The sequence below is a fragment of the Myodes glareolus genome, chromosome 13 (assembly GCF_982192425.1).
Source record: "Myodes glareolus chromosome 13, mMyoGla1.1, whole genome shotgun sequence".
In the NCBI taxonomy this organism is placed as follows: Eukaryota; Metazoa; Chordata; class Mammalia; order Rodentia; family Cricetidae; genus Myodes; species Myodes glareolus.
This window is the reverse complement of record NC_142038.1, coordinates 29,932,977-29,950,596: the sequence shown is the minus strand read 5'-3', so window position 1 is coordinate 29,950,596 and position 17,620 is coordinate 29,932,977. Positions and strand designations below refer to the sequence as shown.

The 17,620-nt window shown below is 40.1% G+C and overlaps 1 protein-coding gene across 1 annotated transcript in view; it reads right to left on the bottom strand.

The window, feature by feature from the left end:
- Fbn2 (fibrillin 2) overlaps window positions 1-17,620 on the bottom strand; it is a 203,007-nt gene that overhangs the window by 165,142 nt on the left and 20,245 nt on the right. The window lies entirely within an intron of this gene.

The window sequence follows — 17,620 nt, the reverse complement described above, 5'->3', positions numbered from 1 at the left end:
AGGAAAGGGGATTCAGAGAAATGTGGAACACTGTTAAATCCCTGAAGATGTAGGTAATAAGAAAAAAAGAAGATAGTTACCAAAAAAAAAAAAAGAGGAGGGAAAAGCAAATCAGCCCAAGAAATACTGACAGAAAACTCTCCCAGTCTGATGGAATACATTACTAATTAAAATTAATACTACATCTCTGTGGTGTTTTAATGAGAATGGTCCACAAAGACTTACATATTTGAATGCTTAGTCCTCAGCTGGTGAAATTGTTTGGGAAGGATTAGGAGGTGTGGCCTTGTTGGAGGAGGTGTGTAAGTGGGGACTGGCTTTGAGCTTTCAAAAGGCTGTCCCCTCCTTCTTCCCCTCCCTCCCTTATCTGTGCCTTATCATTATCTCTCAAGATGTGAGTCTTCGGCTACTGCTGCAGTGCCATGCCTGCCTGCCTGCTCTCATGCTCCCTAGAATGGTGGCCATGAACTCTAACCCTCTGAAATTGCAAGTCTCCCCATGTCCCCCTTCAAAAAATTAAAAACTTCTTTTCCTTCCTTTTATAAGTTGTCTTGGTCACTACACTTTATCATAGATAAGACAACCTCAAAGAAATTCAGCACAGCGAAGTCATTAAAAAACAGAGATGGAACCTTAGACACAGAGTACAACTGTTTAATCAAGTGGAAAAAGAAAAAAAATACCTCCCCCACAAAAGAATTCCAATAAAATTCATGGCTTTCTTGCCAGAAAAAAATGATAAAAGATAAAATTAAGACTGGGAAAAAGAAGAACAAACTGATATTAAAGCAAACTAAGAGAAGAAATTAAGTATTACAGAGAAATTAATGAATCTAAAAATGGAAAAAATTACATCAAAAGAACTAAAAATTTGTTCTATTTTAGATAGATAAAATTGGCAAATCTTTGGCTAGATTGGCCAAAAGAAGAAGGGGGCACTGAAATTATAAACATCAGGAATGAGAGGATATTTATTGCTGGTTCTACTTAAGTAAGCTTGATCATGAAGTGATGGCCAATCATGTATCTATAAATCTAGACAAGGATAAATTAATAAAATGATACAAAGTATCAAAAATGTTTCTGGCATAGTCACAAATCAGATTGAAGTAGTAACAAGTCATTCTATGGGGTCAAGGTTTGGAGAGCATCAAAAGCACAGAAGAATATCAAAATAAAAGAAAACCATTGACCAATACTCATTACAGATATAGGTCCAAAACCCTCAGCATAACACTGGCAGTCCAGGTCTAACAATCTATGCAGAGAATTTTACTCATCACTCAGAAGATAAACACAAGGATTTAAGCTGGTTCAATGTATAGGAATGAATCATAATATACACTATCAATGTAGTAAGAGTCAAAATCAAACTGATCAACTCAATAGATATATAGCATTTGATAAAATCCAGTATTTTTTATGATGAAAGCATACAAGAAATATAGAACTAAAAGGGAAATTTTAATCTAGTAAAGGAGATCTACAAAAAGGAAAGAGAGAGAGAGAGGAGAGAGAAGAGAGAGAGAGAGAGAGAGAGGATGGATAGAAGGAAGGAGAGAAGGAAGGAGGGAAGGAAGGAAAGAAGGATAGAAAATACAAGTTCACAAGGATGGAAAAAAAGACTAGGAATTAAACAAAGAAAGCTACTTTACCACTTTTGTTCATAGAGGCTTCCACCAGACTAGGCAAGAAAATAAATCTCTCTGTTTTTGGGTAACATGATCACATACGTATGCTCATGTATTTTCCACTATTACCTAAATAATAACTAGTTCTCCAAAGTTGCAAGATACAAAATCGATGCATGAAAATCAATTATATTTCTAAACATTAGCAATAAATGATGAAAAATAAAATTAAGAATTCCATTTACCTAGCGAAAACACTAAGCAAAGAAATAGCAACACTTCTATTCTGAAACATACAAAACATTGTTGAGTCTTTTCAAAAAGAAATAAATTAGAAAAACATTTATGGAAAAAAACTGAATCAACGGAAACAGCTTTCTTGACATAACTAGAGTTACCTGGAAAGAGGGAACCTCAAATGAGGAACTGCCTCTCCCCACTATCAGATTGGCCTGTGAGCATGTCCACAGGGTGTCATCTTGATTCATGACTGATGTAGGAGAGTTCAGTCCACTGTGGGCAGTGGTCAAGGGTTGTATAAGAGAACAGGCTTATCAAGCCAGGAAGCAGTGTTCCCCCGGGGTCTCTCCTTCAGCTCCTGCATTAGCTTCTCTTGATGAAGGATGCTATCACTCTTTTCCTGCCAATAGCTGCTTTCTGGTCATGTCTTTAACAGAGTCATAAAGAAGCAAACTAGCTTTGGACAAACAAGAGTAATTTATGATTATCAAACATCATTTCAAAAATGTCTTCAGCAAAGGTAAATCAGGTCCAGAAGGAGGCTTTGAGTTATCCTTTCTGGCAAATGAGGACTCAGAAGTGCCAGGACCACTTGCTGGAATACCAAATGTTAGTCTTAGGAAAATTCAGTATTTGACACACATTCAGATCCACATCTGGACTGAGATTTGTGGGTCAAATTCCCCCAGGTCACTGTGACTTATCATTTCAGTTTCCTGGATCTGATCTGGTAAGCTCAACCAATCCAGCCCAGTAGGAGCGAAGCCCACAGTGGTGAGAGGCGGTAGTTTACTCCGAACTGCCACGTGGGATGCGGATGGCTGTGGTCCAGGTTTGCCTTAGTGTCTTCCTAAGGTGAAAGGAACAACACACCCCCAGCTCTGGGAAGAGTGACTTCCTGTCATGACAGACCACCGGTGTGGAAGTACCCCCTACAGGAAGGAACTTTGCCCTAATTCAGGGTGACTTTGAACTAGAAAATGTTAAGGCCATATTTCAAGATCTGCTGCAATCAGATTTTTAAAAATAAACCACACAGAAATCTCCACAGAGCTTTCAATGGAATGACTGGATGAACACGTTTAATAATTTTGGTAGTTAAATAGTATTTTAAAAATCAGATTTTTGTATCATGCAAGAAACTGACTTCTATTTGCCAAACTGCACTATGGGAAATGAATCTAAATCGAGACTCCTCCACCCCGACAGCACTGCTTCCTTCTCTGAGGCGTGAGCCCATTCTCCAGGGAAGTGGAGAGGGAAGATAGTGGAGCTCGAAAGTTACAGGGCACACATAGGAGAGGGAATGCAGGGGGCATAGCATATTTGTTCTCTCTGGGGACTCCCAAATGCAATCCAGAGCGGAGACACCTCCAGACAGTACTCCCTGCACAGATCCGCAGGGCCTAGAACTTAACAGAGGGTCTGGCTAAGGACTGTTGCGAGATCTAATATATTCTTATGGTCACATTTAATACACAAACATGGTAGGGAAAGAAAGGAAACAATAGAAATAAAAGGTTCAAATGTCACAACAGCATCAAGGTTTTAACTAGTGGCTATTTAGGCTTTTCATTGAGATGCCCCAAATAGCTTCACTTCTTCAGTTCCTTCAGAATCTTCTGAGGAGCTAGTTAGTCCTCAATTTCACTTAGTTCTTTCTGACGGGAGCTTTATCCTTCAAGTACCAGAGCCACAACCTCCAAGCTGCCCCCTCCTTTTTTTTTTTTTTAATAGACCTTTATGCGCTACCTCCTTCATAAACATTCTTGATGTAACCAAAAGAAATCCATCATGTTCCCCTGGCCTCATTCCAAATGGACTTACTTAGCTTTGCAAAACCATCAGCAGCAAAGACGTATATAATTTTAAAATTTTTTTTAATGTTTTATTTTTTTGGTTTTTCTAGACAGAATTTCGCTGTAGCTATCAAGCCTGTCCTGGACCTACCTCTTGTAGACCAGGCTGGCCTCGAACTCACAGAGATCTGCCTGCCTCTGCCTCCCAAGCGCTGGGATTAAAGCATGTGCCCACCATCGACTGGCTATAATTTTTAAATACCTTTAAAAGTGACAGTATTCTAAAAGAGGAGGTATTATAAAAGATAACACGAGAAATAATAATGTAAGTATGTATGCCTTCATATATCTTACTCCAGTCTGCCCACGGCCTCACTAAACCCTCCAAATCTCTCCTTGACTTCTCGGATTAAACACAGCTCAACTAGAGCAAAATATGTCAGAGGTTTGTCTCAAACAACTGAGATTATCCTTTCAGAAATCTAGACAAAACTTTCTGTTTTGTACACACAACTTTTAAAGTTTATTTGAATTATTTCGAGTTTATGTCACAGCCCCCCACGCTGGTGTCTGAAATCATCACACTCTGGGCTCTTTCTTCTTGCCGCCAGCGGGTGTGTCTGTGCTTCTGGATTTGAGGTCATCAGGATTTAAAAATGGAAGATGTGGAGAAATGATAGACAAAAGTAGGCTACTCTTGAATCCCGTGCTGCTGTGTCAGAGGGAGGCACACAGCTACACTAATGAAAAAGTTTGAAGACTTATAACTTGAATTAAAATAGCCTAAAAGTGAATACCATCCCAAAGGCCTTCACTTGGGACTTTGCAATAAGAGAAATCAGTATTAGATCCTGGGGAAAAAATTAAAGAAACGATTCATAAACTTCTTATTTAGTTACCGAAAAAAGCACCCTGGGGTGTTTGAAAAGGACCATGTGTAGGCTAGTATTTCACAGTCTTCCATCTATAATGGGATTACTTTGGAGGCTTGTAAACCGCTGATGGTTAGCCAGGCTTGGGTCCCACTGCTCACGTGACTGAATGCAAGGGAGGCTCCCGACAGCATCTTTATAGCTCCCTGGTCTGTATCATTCTGGTATCACTGCACTTGAGCACTGAACCAGAACTTCCAGGGAACCGGCACGGGAACGTACGTTCCCGTCAAAATATCCAGGTTATTCTGATGACTGACAACCAGCAAATGCAACGTCTTCGTTTTCCAAACAACAGTTTTACTTACAAGTTTGAGGGACCCAATAAACTGTCAAATTCTGATTAAAGCGTCTACTGTAATGTTCTGAACTTCATTCTTTCCCTTTTAAGATGAAAGTGGCCTTGTTCAAGACCGGAATGTGCCTTGTGTGCTATTTCTAAATCAGATGAAAACATGCAACTTGACCCATATGGAAGGAGTTTGCATGCATTAAGCTGTGACATTAAGTACGGTCATGGGAAACATGTGTAACCCACAGAAGAAGAGGCACCCATGGAATTGGGGTTCCTGGTTCCATTAAATGTACCTAATGCATTGCCATACTCTTACTTGGAGATATCAGATCTAGGAACACAAATTTTATCATATGAGAAGTACCTACACTCGGCTTACTGTATGACTTCAGATAGATTTCCAAGTCAAAAATGGCCTGCGATGTCAACGTCTTAGAAAAAAAAAAAACACAGGAAACTGAAAACATATCACAAATTCTTCCCTTTCCCACGGAAACTATGAACAACAACAACTCAACAGAGGTCAAAACAAACAACAGAGCAAACATTATTGCCAGTACCTAATGAAGGAAATGGCCCCAGAATGGCATCACAATGAGAGTCCAGGACTGACACAGAAGGGCTTTGCAAACCTTCCCCTACAAATGATACAGGGGATGAGGGTAGAGACTCAAACCCTGAGAAGGTTCACTAATTCTCCATAGAGAGCTCCATTTGCCTTTAGTTTATGAACTAGAGAAAATGTGTAGGAGTAGAAGCCCTGCTACCAATATAGCATCGCACTGGAAGGAAAAGCCAAAGTCCTAGGCAGGCCCAGCCAGCGTGATGGTTACCAGATGGGAGGAAGGTATGGAAGACGCCACACAGGGTCAGCTCTCTCCAGTGTTAAACAGAGGAGAATAAATGAGGATTGTGAGGGTGACAGAGTCTCGGGGTGCGGGTACAGGAGACGAGGTGAAGTCCTTTACAATATGGGGAGAAGGGACTGGAGCTGGAAAGGGCTGGGGGAAATCTGAAACCAAGCAGGCAGAATCTCCTCACAGCCAAGGAAGCTACCAGGCATCATACCTGAAATGGAGCAGGACCATCACCACATGAAGAATGACTTTGAAAAGACACAGAGAGTGATCTGGACACGGGATATGTAAAGGACACAGAAGACAGAGCTCAGCTCCTTCCCCCAAACTACCAAAGCCCTGCTGAGGTCTTCTACCCCTGAGAGCTTAGGTCACTGAGAACCTGAAACAGCTAGGCCTCCAACAAGAGTTACAGAACAGAAACAACGTGCAGAAGTAACGTGTGGGTGATATCTAAAGGGAGAAGAGGAAATGTATCTCCTTCCCCTAGCAACCCTGGACAAAGGCACCTGTTTTTATCCTCTCCCTAGATGGATAAAGGACAAGGCAGGAGGTAGTTAGCATGTTACGATTCTTTGTATTAACACCAAGGCACACAGTAGGCTCAGAGAGCAAAATTGTTCCATTACTGGGGGAGTAGCTAGGAAGCAAAAACAGACACTGATGGGCATTCTTGGCACTACGTAGGTCTCTTAGGTCTCGGCTAAGAACTATGTAAGGAAATGAATTGAAGGTCTGTAGGGATGGCTTAGCAATTAAGAGCGATTGCAGAGGCCCTGGGTTTGGTTGTCAGCACCTGTAGGGTATCTTATAAACATTCCTAACTCCCATGCCAGGGGATCTGATGCCCTCTTTTGACCTTTGCTGGCACCAGGCATACATGTGCCGTATATACATACATGCAAGTAAAACACTCACAGACATAAAAAGATTTAAAAATTGAAAACAAAGCCTTTTTAAAATGAAAGTGAATTGACTAATAAAAGGCTGGCAGGTAACAAAACTTCAAAGAAAAACAAGAAAACTCCAAAGATGAAGAAAGAAATTGAAGGCAAAAGCAAATTGTTCTAAAACTGCTAGTTGGTGAAAGGATTATAGAGGTTGAAAAAACAAAAGACTTGCTCACAAAGATTAAAACAATTATAGAGCAAATAGCAGGTTAAGTTTATCGATAAATATCAATATAACTGAAGTGGGAGACCTAAAATTGAACACAAACATATAATAGAAGAAAATTTCCATATGTTTTCAAATGACCATTATTCCAAATTGATCATTAAGACTTGTATAATAATAAATAAGAATACTGTACGTTATCAAAAAGCCAAAGTATTCAATCTTACAGAAAAAAATAGGACATAGAAAATAAAGCTTGATTCAGACTTCTTTACGACATATTCAATGAAGAAAACAATTGTATTATTTTCAAAGAAATGAGTGGGGAACATGGAAACCTAAAAATTAAACAAACACCTCTCGGAACTCAAATATGAGACAACAGGTTCACATTCTCCACAAGGAGAAAGTGCCCATGTGCAGAGATCTCAGAGAAGCTATTCCATAATAAAATCCAATGGGCCAGCCATGAAAAAAAGGAACACTGCAATTATCTTTCATTTCAACAACCAAATTCTCCGTTCAAAGAGTCAATAACTAAAAATAAAAGCTATGCATTCACATGGTTAAGTGTTCTAAGGCTCTTCATTTTTAATATAAAAATTTATAATATAAACATTTTGTCTAGTCATATTTCTCTCTGGCCCAAAACCTCTTTTTAACACTTCACGGTGGTGACATTTTCATCTTTCGTGTCTTAACATTGATTATTTCACTTTTCTCTCTGAAAGATATTTTCTCAGTCTGCACAGGCTGGTGTTTAATGGCAGCACTGTGACAATCTGCTCACCCGCACTCTCGCCAAGGAAAACTCCCTGGCATGGGCATCCTTACCCCATCCCTCTGTATAAAAATGAATCTCTTGTCCCTCTGGCTGCAAGAGAGAGATTTTTCTCAATGTTCTTGCCTTTTTAGTAATTTGATTATGATGTTCCTTGGCATTCTTAATTGTTTCTTTTCTTAGGGTTCATTGGTATTCTTGGTCATGTCACTTTCCGACATTAAAAACCTTTGGAAATCTTCAACTATTAATTTTCTTTCATCAAGCACCCTGATAACTCCAACCACATGTACTTAATTTTCTAGAACTTAGCACAAAGATCAGTATCTTTCCCTTACATTTGATGGCTTCTATGCCTAATTTCCTATGAGTCTTATTCATATAATGCAGGTCTAAATGTTCTGTTTGGTGTCCACACTGCTATTATTTTCTCTAGCTTTGTGAACAAACAAATACCCCCAAAACAATCTTTACAATGTCCAGTCTGCAACTCTACCATTTGCTATCGAGTCTGGGTGACTCTGAATACAGCATCATCCTTTATTATTTCCTTACAGAAAACCTTTAGTTGTCAATAACTTAATAGATCGCATGTATTGTCAGCATTTTTCTGACTATTTGGAGCTTTAGTAGTCACATAAATAATTCTGAACTTAGAAATGGATATTTGATCCTCTTAAGTATTTACCTCCCACAGTCAGTAGCCAGGACCAGAATAAAATTTGTCCTATGGCTATTTACTCTCCTTTATTACTTAACACTTTGGTCCTTAAATCCTTTCCTGAGTATTAAAATCAATACCCTGGAAACTACGTGACTTTACATCTCAGATTGAGGGAGAAGCATGTTCTCAGACGTGTGCTCAGAATATTATTCATTTGACTGCTTCAGGATGGCTGCTCCTCTTGTGACCTCTTCATGTTTTGTAGAGGGGGTGAATGGTGTGGTCCTGATTGTACGTTCCAGTTCTGTATAAGTGTGCAGCTCCTCTCTAGTGTCTTGTCCTAAGAATTCTAGCCACCACGGTCTCCTGCAATCTCAGCTGCCCTACTGCATCTTAGGGAGTCTATGAGACTGGGCCTGTGCTCTTGCTGACTGTTATACAACATGGGAAAGCCCAGCAGCTCACTGGGAAAATCAAGTAGCTCATATCGTTCATTCATTTTTCTTTCTCTCACTTCATGGCAGGGAGAGGAACAAGGCTGCTCACCTCATGACACTGAGAAAGAAGAGAAAGTTCCTCCTACAAAAGCCATTAAAGTCATGAACCCATCAATGGATTCATCTGATGGAAGTTGAAGACCTCACAATCCTATAGTCTTCCACACATAGAAGACCTACCTATATTGTAGACAATGAGGACTAAGTCATTATGAGGTTTTTCTTAGAGGGACATTTACAAGTCAAACCATAAAACTTGCTGTCCGATATTTTTGAAAATTTTTGTCTCAAATATTTTACTTTTCCAGTATTTTCAGTGAGGAGGGTCAATATGGCCTCCATTTGTCAATCCTGATTACAAATCAAAGACTCCATTTTTTGTCTTTGTTTTAGTTGGTTTTTAGAGACAGGGTTTTTCTGTAGCTTTGGAACCTGTCCGGTAACTAGCTCTTGTAGACCAGGCTGGCTTCGAACTCACAGAGATCCGCCTGTCTCTGCCTCCCTAGCGCTGGGATTAAAGGCATGCGCCACCACTGTCCGGCGACTCCATTTTGTTTTAAGGTGATGAATTTTGAACATTTCGGGCCATTACAAAAACAAATTTTGAGTGTATCAGTTCAGAGGTAAAAATCTGAAATTCATATACCAAAAATAACTCATTTATGCCAGATAGCAGAATAATTAAGTGCCGGCAAACCATTGGCTTCATGTGAGTTTTCATTCTTTTCTGTAACACATCCCTGCCATCCTTACACAAACTGATTGGTCAACACGGTTTATCTCTAGGGAGACAGCCTACATGCTGCATCTGAAGGTGTGCTTAAATTAAGCATGGAGGTTCTGAGGCTACACCTCCTGTGTTCAACTCTTCCTTTGTTTTCACCTAGGAGCTTTGTGGGTTTGAATCAATGGCCTTGTTTTGTTGCGGACCGCTCCCCCTTCTCTTGTAAGAAAATTTTAAAGATGCTCTTTGGGTTTGAGGAGATGATGCAGTGGGTCAAGTGATTGCTACCCAAGAATAATGACCTGAGTTCAGGTCCAGTTCACCCACGTGAAGGCCACACGTGGTGCATGTCTGTCACTCCAGTGCTGAGCAGAAACAAGCAGATCCAGCCAGTCTGGCCAACACACGAGCTCCAAATTTCCAAAATCTAAGATCAAAGAAAGATGGAGGAAGGCAACCAGTGTCCACCTCAGGCTTCCACGACATACACCCAAAGGTGAGCGCACCCCCCCCCACAATTACGTTTTTAAAATTTTATTAAATTAAAAAATGCTTTCTTTGTGTTATTACAATGAAATACTTCAATAAGTACTATTTCTCAATATTACATACATACTTTTCTACTTACTATTTATGCTAACTGTCTAACTTAGGCCTGCATACATCATACTTCAGTGAGTGTATTATATAAACTTTATACTGGATTGCTACACTCCAACTGATATATGTGTCTCTTCCTAATTCCTTTTGCTGCCCTCTTGCTTCCCAGCCTACATTCTGTCTTGTTGCCCCAGACTGACCTTTGAGGGGAACTAGTTTCCAATCCTGAAGCCACTCAGAGCACTTCCCCCAGTGCAGACTAAATAAAGAGAGGCTTTCCAAACACATTCAGGTCCATTTTTTTTTTCTTCCAGCCTTATCCTGTCTCTCATTGGCTGTGTATTATGGCCATGCTAGATAAATAAGCCTCCAACGACATTTAAGGACCCTTACTAAGCACTTCTTGACCGGTTTCTTCTGTTTGGAATCCCACAGGCACACAATACGGTGATGCTATGACTCCAATTGCGCTGCACCGTATGACTGCACCGTATGAATTCCAAGGAGCACAAAGGCAAGAGGAGAGGAACATTCTCTGCTGTTGAGAGACTAACAGTCAAAGGAATACACACACAAAACACAAGGATAGGCACAGTTACTTTATGGAACTTGGATAAACGGCATATAAAATAAAAGGAGTATGTGTCTGGTGGTCACTTTGCAGATGAATGACTTCCTGAACTATTCAAAGACCCCTCTTTGTGAAACTCTCACAACCATATTCTATGCACCGGGATCAGACACACTTTAAAGGAGTCAAATAGAAAAAAAAAACAACACTAAAAGTAATTACGGTATTTGGGGTAACAAGCTTGTCAAAACAAGACATGCGGAGCCTGATCTCTCAACTACGTAACAATCCAGGTAGTGAGAACGCTATAGATTGCCCAATCAAGTTTATATTGTCACAAAAACGACAAAGATGAAACCGGAGTCCCCTACAATCCAAGTAACCTGAACCAGAGCAAGAAGTGTGAAGAACCCTAAGTTACCACCCTCTCCCACACTCATCAAGGTCATCATTTCTAAGTGTGCATATCCTACCTTGGCTTCATGGATTTTTATAGCTATAATGCCTTTTCTGGGCCAAACACTGGCTAGAAAATTCCTCAATTAATTCTCCTTTCATGGAGTTGAGATGCTCCCAAATGTTCCTATTTATTCCAAGTCCCCCTCTAGTAAAAGGAGCATCAAACTTCACCCCTAGAACTTGGCTCTCATTGGTTCTCCCATTTGAGACTTAAGTTTGAATTAGGAACTGCCACAGAGATCTCTTTGATAATTTGGAGAGTCACTAAAACTATCCATGCCCGCATCTGCGAGATGCCAGGCATGACATGACTGTCATTTAATTATCACAGACACTTACTGCCTGAGTAGCAGCAGATGTCAGAGAGGGCAAGCAATGCCACATGAGGGTAATACTGACCTTGGAATTTGCACTGCACCCAACCTTCCCGAAACACAACAAGTAACAGTGGAGGCCAGCTGCGTGGCAGGCTCACGGATCATGTGTCAGGCTTTAAAATTTTTAATCCTCCCAGCAACTCTTAAGAGTAAACTCCAGGCTACATCCACTCCTAGAAACAGGTAATATTTGTTTTGGAGACTTGGGTAAAAACTGTATTTGTTATATAACACTCATCCGTCTGTACACAGATGTATTTAATTCCTTTCAACAAACTCTTGCATAGTGATATTTTATTCCAATTAAATTTTATGAGTTTATATATGGTATGGCAGCTTTGCATTGTTTCCAGACTTTGTAACTTCTAATGTCATCTGATTTGATCTTGAAGTCGGTAAATACCTTACTCAGCAAATGTAAACAGAGAGGCTTAAGTTAAGAACAAGGAGGCAGAAATCGGGGCCATTTCTAGATGAACCTATTCAGGAAAGGGTTTTCTCCAAGACCCAAGTGCTCCCTCGACAGATGCCAGCATCACAAGCCTTGCCTACCGCTGCTCCTCCCATCTCCATTGTTTTTAATTTTTGTCTTTCCCTTTGTTTCTGCTCTTTAGCATCTGCCTTCCCTCCTCCTCCCCCCATCTCCCACCTTGTCTTCTTAATGGCATTCAAGATAAAGATGCCATCTGAACTAGTGCCAAAACATAACGTTCTCACAGATCTTCTGGTATTCCTCTGATGCCCATTTAAGTCTAAGTCGAGGGGGCAAAGTTCTAAAGCGTTCTTCTTAATGACCTTCCCAGAGCTTAAATGCACGTGTGTGCACTGGTGAGATGTGTGTGCTCACTGACTCAGAAGCATATCTGGCTTTGACATTTATACTCGATAATCTCCTGTCTTTACAGTTTACATCCTGCTAAATTTTCAGTGTGAAAGAAAAGGGTCATGTGCTTCTGAAGAAAGAAAAAGCTGACTTAGTTCACTACAGCAACTATAATGGGTTGTGGAGCTTAAATAGTGTTGTCATAAGATGATCTATACTATCACCATTCATACCCATGTAGGGAGTAGTCTCCTGGCATTTTACACTTCATCTGCATTACTGACGAGGGAACTGTTCTAACTCCCTTCAGTTGAGAAGCATCCCTGAGATCATAACTTCTTCCCATTCCTATTATGGTAACTACCATGGGCACCGTACCTTTGTGTTTGGAGAGGATTTTTAGTTCCTCCTTAAAATCCTTAAATACACAATTAGCTTCTTGTAAATAGGATACACACTATTTCTTTATAACTAGATTTCCAAGTACTCAAAAGTTGATAAGTTCTTAACAAATATTTAAGGTTATTTGAGTAAAAGTTAAACATCCTGAACAAATGTGGTTTAATTGTAGTCGTATATTCTAATTTGTGGCTGTTTAAGTACCACACATTAACAGATTAAAGGATAAAAAGAAATACCAAAAACATGAGAAAAATAGACATTTATAATATTTTATAATAATAAAGGATTTTCCAAACGCACTAGACAAGGAAGCAACCACCTGAAAGTTTTTCCATGGAAATGAGCAGAACATGTCAAAGTCTCTGTTGCTTTGACAAATGACAGAAGATGGTCTGCCCAGATACATACAATGGAGGGACTAAATCTGGGTCTTGAATTCGATTGCAATCTCATGTCTGATGGTGTGGGAGGTCCTTCTGTATATGTCTTGCTTTTATTGGTTAATGAAAAATAAACTGCTTTGGGCCTATAGCAGGGAAGAACAGAGCTAGGTGGGAAAAACTAAACTGAATGCTGGGAGAAAGAAGGCGGAGTCAGTGAGATGCCATGTTGCTGCCAGAGGGGAAAGATACAGGAGGAGCAGATTCTAGTAAGGATGGCAAGATTGCATTCTTTGAAAATACTTTCTGAACAATAGGAAAGAGAGACTCAACTTATTTAGTACCTAAATAGCACTTAATCCTGAGCTCAGGAATTATGAATAAATTGAATTTCTCCTTTGATGCTGTATTATTTTCTAAATTTTTTTATACTGTACACATATCACTGCTAATCACAAAGTATAAAAAGTATAATTTAAATAAAAAGTATTGTGTAGACAATTCTTCGAAGTATCATGGAAGTGTCCACCTACTGCCCACAGATGTGTGTAGGATACCAATTTATTTCTTCACCGTACAGTTCAGTATTTCTGCTCATATTATCTAGTCTCTGTGTTACAAAAATACTGTAGGAACCCACCGTGCATCCATTATAATAAATTCCAAGTCTTGGAAATCAACACAGGCTAACAAGTGTATGAGTTCTTTATAACTTGGATTTTGTCTACCTAATTCCCAGAATCCAGAGAAACTCCAAAAAATTTTTCTTGGTTTTGAAATATAGACAAGGTCTAAGTAGTTTAGTGACTATCACTATTGTCTTATCTCTCGATCTCTTGACATGTGAGGGAATGAATTAACATGCAGACAATTCAGACCTTTTTTTGTTTTTTTTGAGACAGGGTTTTTCTGTCTCTTAGCATAGCTCTGACTATCCTGGAGGTCGCTTTTTAGACCAGGGTGGTCTCTAACCCAGAGATCTGCTTGCCTCTGCTTTCCAGGTACTGGGGTTAAACACATGCACCACCATCATTGGGCTATGTGTGCACACTTTAGGTGCCTGGGTTAGGTAGGAAAGAGACAGTGAAGTATTCATCCAATCATGAACCTGACAATGAAAGCCCTGCAGGTAGACATAAGTGAGAGCCCTGTGGCTCCAACGCGCCAGAAAATATCAGAGGACTCTGCCTCAGCATCCGTTTGGACAGCGAGTTCATACCTCTGTCACTACAGCTGTATGATTTTATGAGAACTGCCCAAATGAAACCGGTTCTATATCATTTTTCCTCCAGGCATGAAAGCTTTGCTATTACAACCAATGCCACTGGGAACTTGGTCTCACAGTCCTACATCTTTGCAAATTAATTCCCTGGAAGATTTTTTTTCTTGAAAACATTGATAGGTTAAAAAGCAATCCTTTAGTCCCTCTTTTTAAAAAGTACCTTTGTTTGGTAGTGTGGAGAAGACTTGAACTTTAAAGACAATGTCATTATGTATCAGGGTATTTGAAGTCTTATACAATTAAATGCTTTTCTAAGAAAAACAAATTTTACATGACAAAAATAATCTGTACTCATAGTTTATGTGTAACTAGAAGGGTGTAGCATATATTTTTACCAGATGCTCGTGGGGAAGCTTCAGGGGAAATTCAATCATTAAATAAGCATTCACTGAAGTCAACGAAATTTTAAAAAGAAACTGGGCAGACTGCATCGGGAATCAAAGAATCATTTTAGTGTGTCTACACATCTCTTACGTGGGCTCACTTATTTCCGCTCTGCCTCCCTGAAATTCTTGTTGTTAAGTAATAAGGTGCTCTCAGGATGGTGAACATGGAGGCTCACTACATAACGTCAATTTCTGTTTCTGTTTTTTCTCAGGTGCATGGGAAGTACAAGTTTTTTTCATCTGTTTCGTGAAAGAAGCAAAACTAATTGAATACTTTTATGTGCTTTAGACGCAGCTGAGCTGTCTGTGTTTTACAGTCAGCACGGTACCACAAGGCCTCTCTCTCTTTTTCTGCTAACTATAAAAGGTCATTGTGTGTATCATAAAGACAGGAGACTCCAGAGTTTCAGCTTACAGCTCCAAGACTCAAGTTAAATAGCTTAATCACGCCAGTCATTAGCTACCCTCAGTGTTTGCCTGAGTCCAGAGAGCAGTCTGCCAGAACCCAGATAGTTGCAAAAGCAGGCCTGCTCTATGTGACTTCTGAGCCCAGGAGGCTAGTTTAAAGGAAAATTATATGCATTCTACAATAAGGAGGGGAAATGTCCTTGACTTTATGAAGCTCTTTTTCCCCTTATATAGTAAAGAACATGTATTCTGAAATCAGTGATTGAGTAAAAACATGAACTTTAACCATAAACAGGCAAATTAGCCTATTTAGTCAACATAAATGGGTCACTCCTCTTGTATATAGTACTTACAATAGTTCTTAAGAGAGATTATGAACTCTAATTTTATTAAAATTACTCTGACATGTAAAAATTCTACTGAAAAGAAAAAAAAATGCGTCCCTGAAATGTTAAAGTTCATGGCTGCAACTTAGGAGTGGAAACTTAGCCCTAACTTCATGTTGGAAAGAAATGAAGCTTTTGGACTCGCCTGACGGACGGACAGTAATTAAAAACAACTCAACGCAAGTTCTTAAGGTCAGTTCATGAACTGGTTAATTTTGTCATTTCTCCTGAAACCAGGCTACTGTGCATGTAAATGCGGAATAACTCCACTGGCGTCAGAGCCAGCCAATGAGCAGCTGTCGGGGAGCAGTGACGTCATAGCTGGAAGCCTGGGCTGCAGGGCTCCAACTGACTGTGCCAGTTAGGGACTAACTTTGTAACCTGCTTTGATGAAAGCGCTGCAGAGCCTACATCAGCGACGGAAAGCAGCTAGCATCGCTTTCTCTGGTCCTGCTTGGGTCTGCATTTCTAAGCTTACGATCTCCTGTTCTATGGTCTTTAAACCACATCGCTTAGAAAAATCTGTATTGTTTTATTCCCGTCGACTTGAGCTAACGTTTCTCAATTCATTTTCCTTTCCCCCAAGAAGAACATCTGGCAAAAGCCTTAGAACTCATCCTAAGAATAATGATAAACTCTGTCATCTGTGGAATGTACTTTAGTCCCAAGAAATCTCTATTACATCGGGGAGAGCCCAAATATCTCAGGGTGCACACACGGGCATATGTTAAAAGTTTTCATGCATCAAACTTCTCCTGCTTCACCATTTTTCATTCTCAAGAATGAAAATTACCCCAAATACCAATGTGGCATTTTTTTGTGAGGCTGATGAGTTTAGGATTTGAAGTACAAGTTATCGTCACAATTCCAAAGGGTCTCTGCACAGATACCTGTAATACTTCATTGATATTAACTCCATACACTTTGGTTTTTAAATAAAGTGCTCTGTAACTTTAGATGCTGTAACAAGCCCAGGGAAAAATCACTTGAAGATGTATATAACAATGTGACAATGTAATGGTGCCTTTAATCGAAACTTCCATTTACTCCAATGGGTCAGGGCTTTGCAGTTTGTCATCACATTTGATGAGGTTGAGCTTCTTTGGTGGACCAAGGCCACAGATGTTCTCAGGCTCCATGGCCTAAGCCGCTACAGCATCAATGCTGGCTGTTCTCAGCAGCTAGTAGAGAACGGTTCTAATTGCTATTGGAATCACTGTCAGCTGGTTTCATGCCAGCTTTGATGACTGTGTTTACGGAGGTGCAGCGGTCAGGGCAGGATGCTTTCTTTGAGCATCCATTCCTCAAACCCCTTTGTCTTGCCCAAGGGAAGTTCTGCTGGGTTCACATACCCAGCCGTCTTCTGCACACGGCTCTGGGAAAGCTTACCTCATACCACGCTGTCGGAATGGGTGCTGAATCCAGAGCCAACTTAGTAACGCTTCCCTTTGTCATAGACTACCGCACAGAACCCAAGCTTAATCCCACCATCATGAAGCATCTCTGAAGACTGTGACTGACCAAGAAACAGTTAAAGAGAGGCTTCTTTCTATAGATGGGCCAAAGAATATGTCACTGCAGTAATGGCGACAGTCCTCATACAACCACAAAACAAACAAACAACAACAAAACATTCCAAAAGCCACCAGAGTAAGACCAAACAGACGCACACAGGAGTGTAGAGCCAAGAGGACTGGAGAGACTTGATCACATCTGATAGAAAACTCAGCAGCTCTTGACTTGTGTTATAGAACGTAGTCTGCTTCTTTATTATTATGGCAATTTGGGTCTGACTTTGTGGAGGCCAGCCAGGGACATATTGCTATTGATTTTTTTTTTAAAAAGCAGAGGGGTTACTCCCAATAGTGTCTAGAAAATAAATGTAGTCCATGATGATAATCTGCCACGAGTCAATCAGTCAGCATCACTCTGAGCCGCTGCTTCTGAACTGGCCTCCCAGACCCGGATCACTGTAATGAAAATCACGGAACGCTTCTGCTTCTGAGAGGA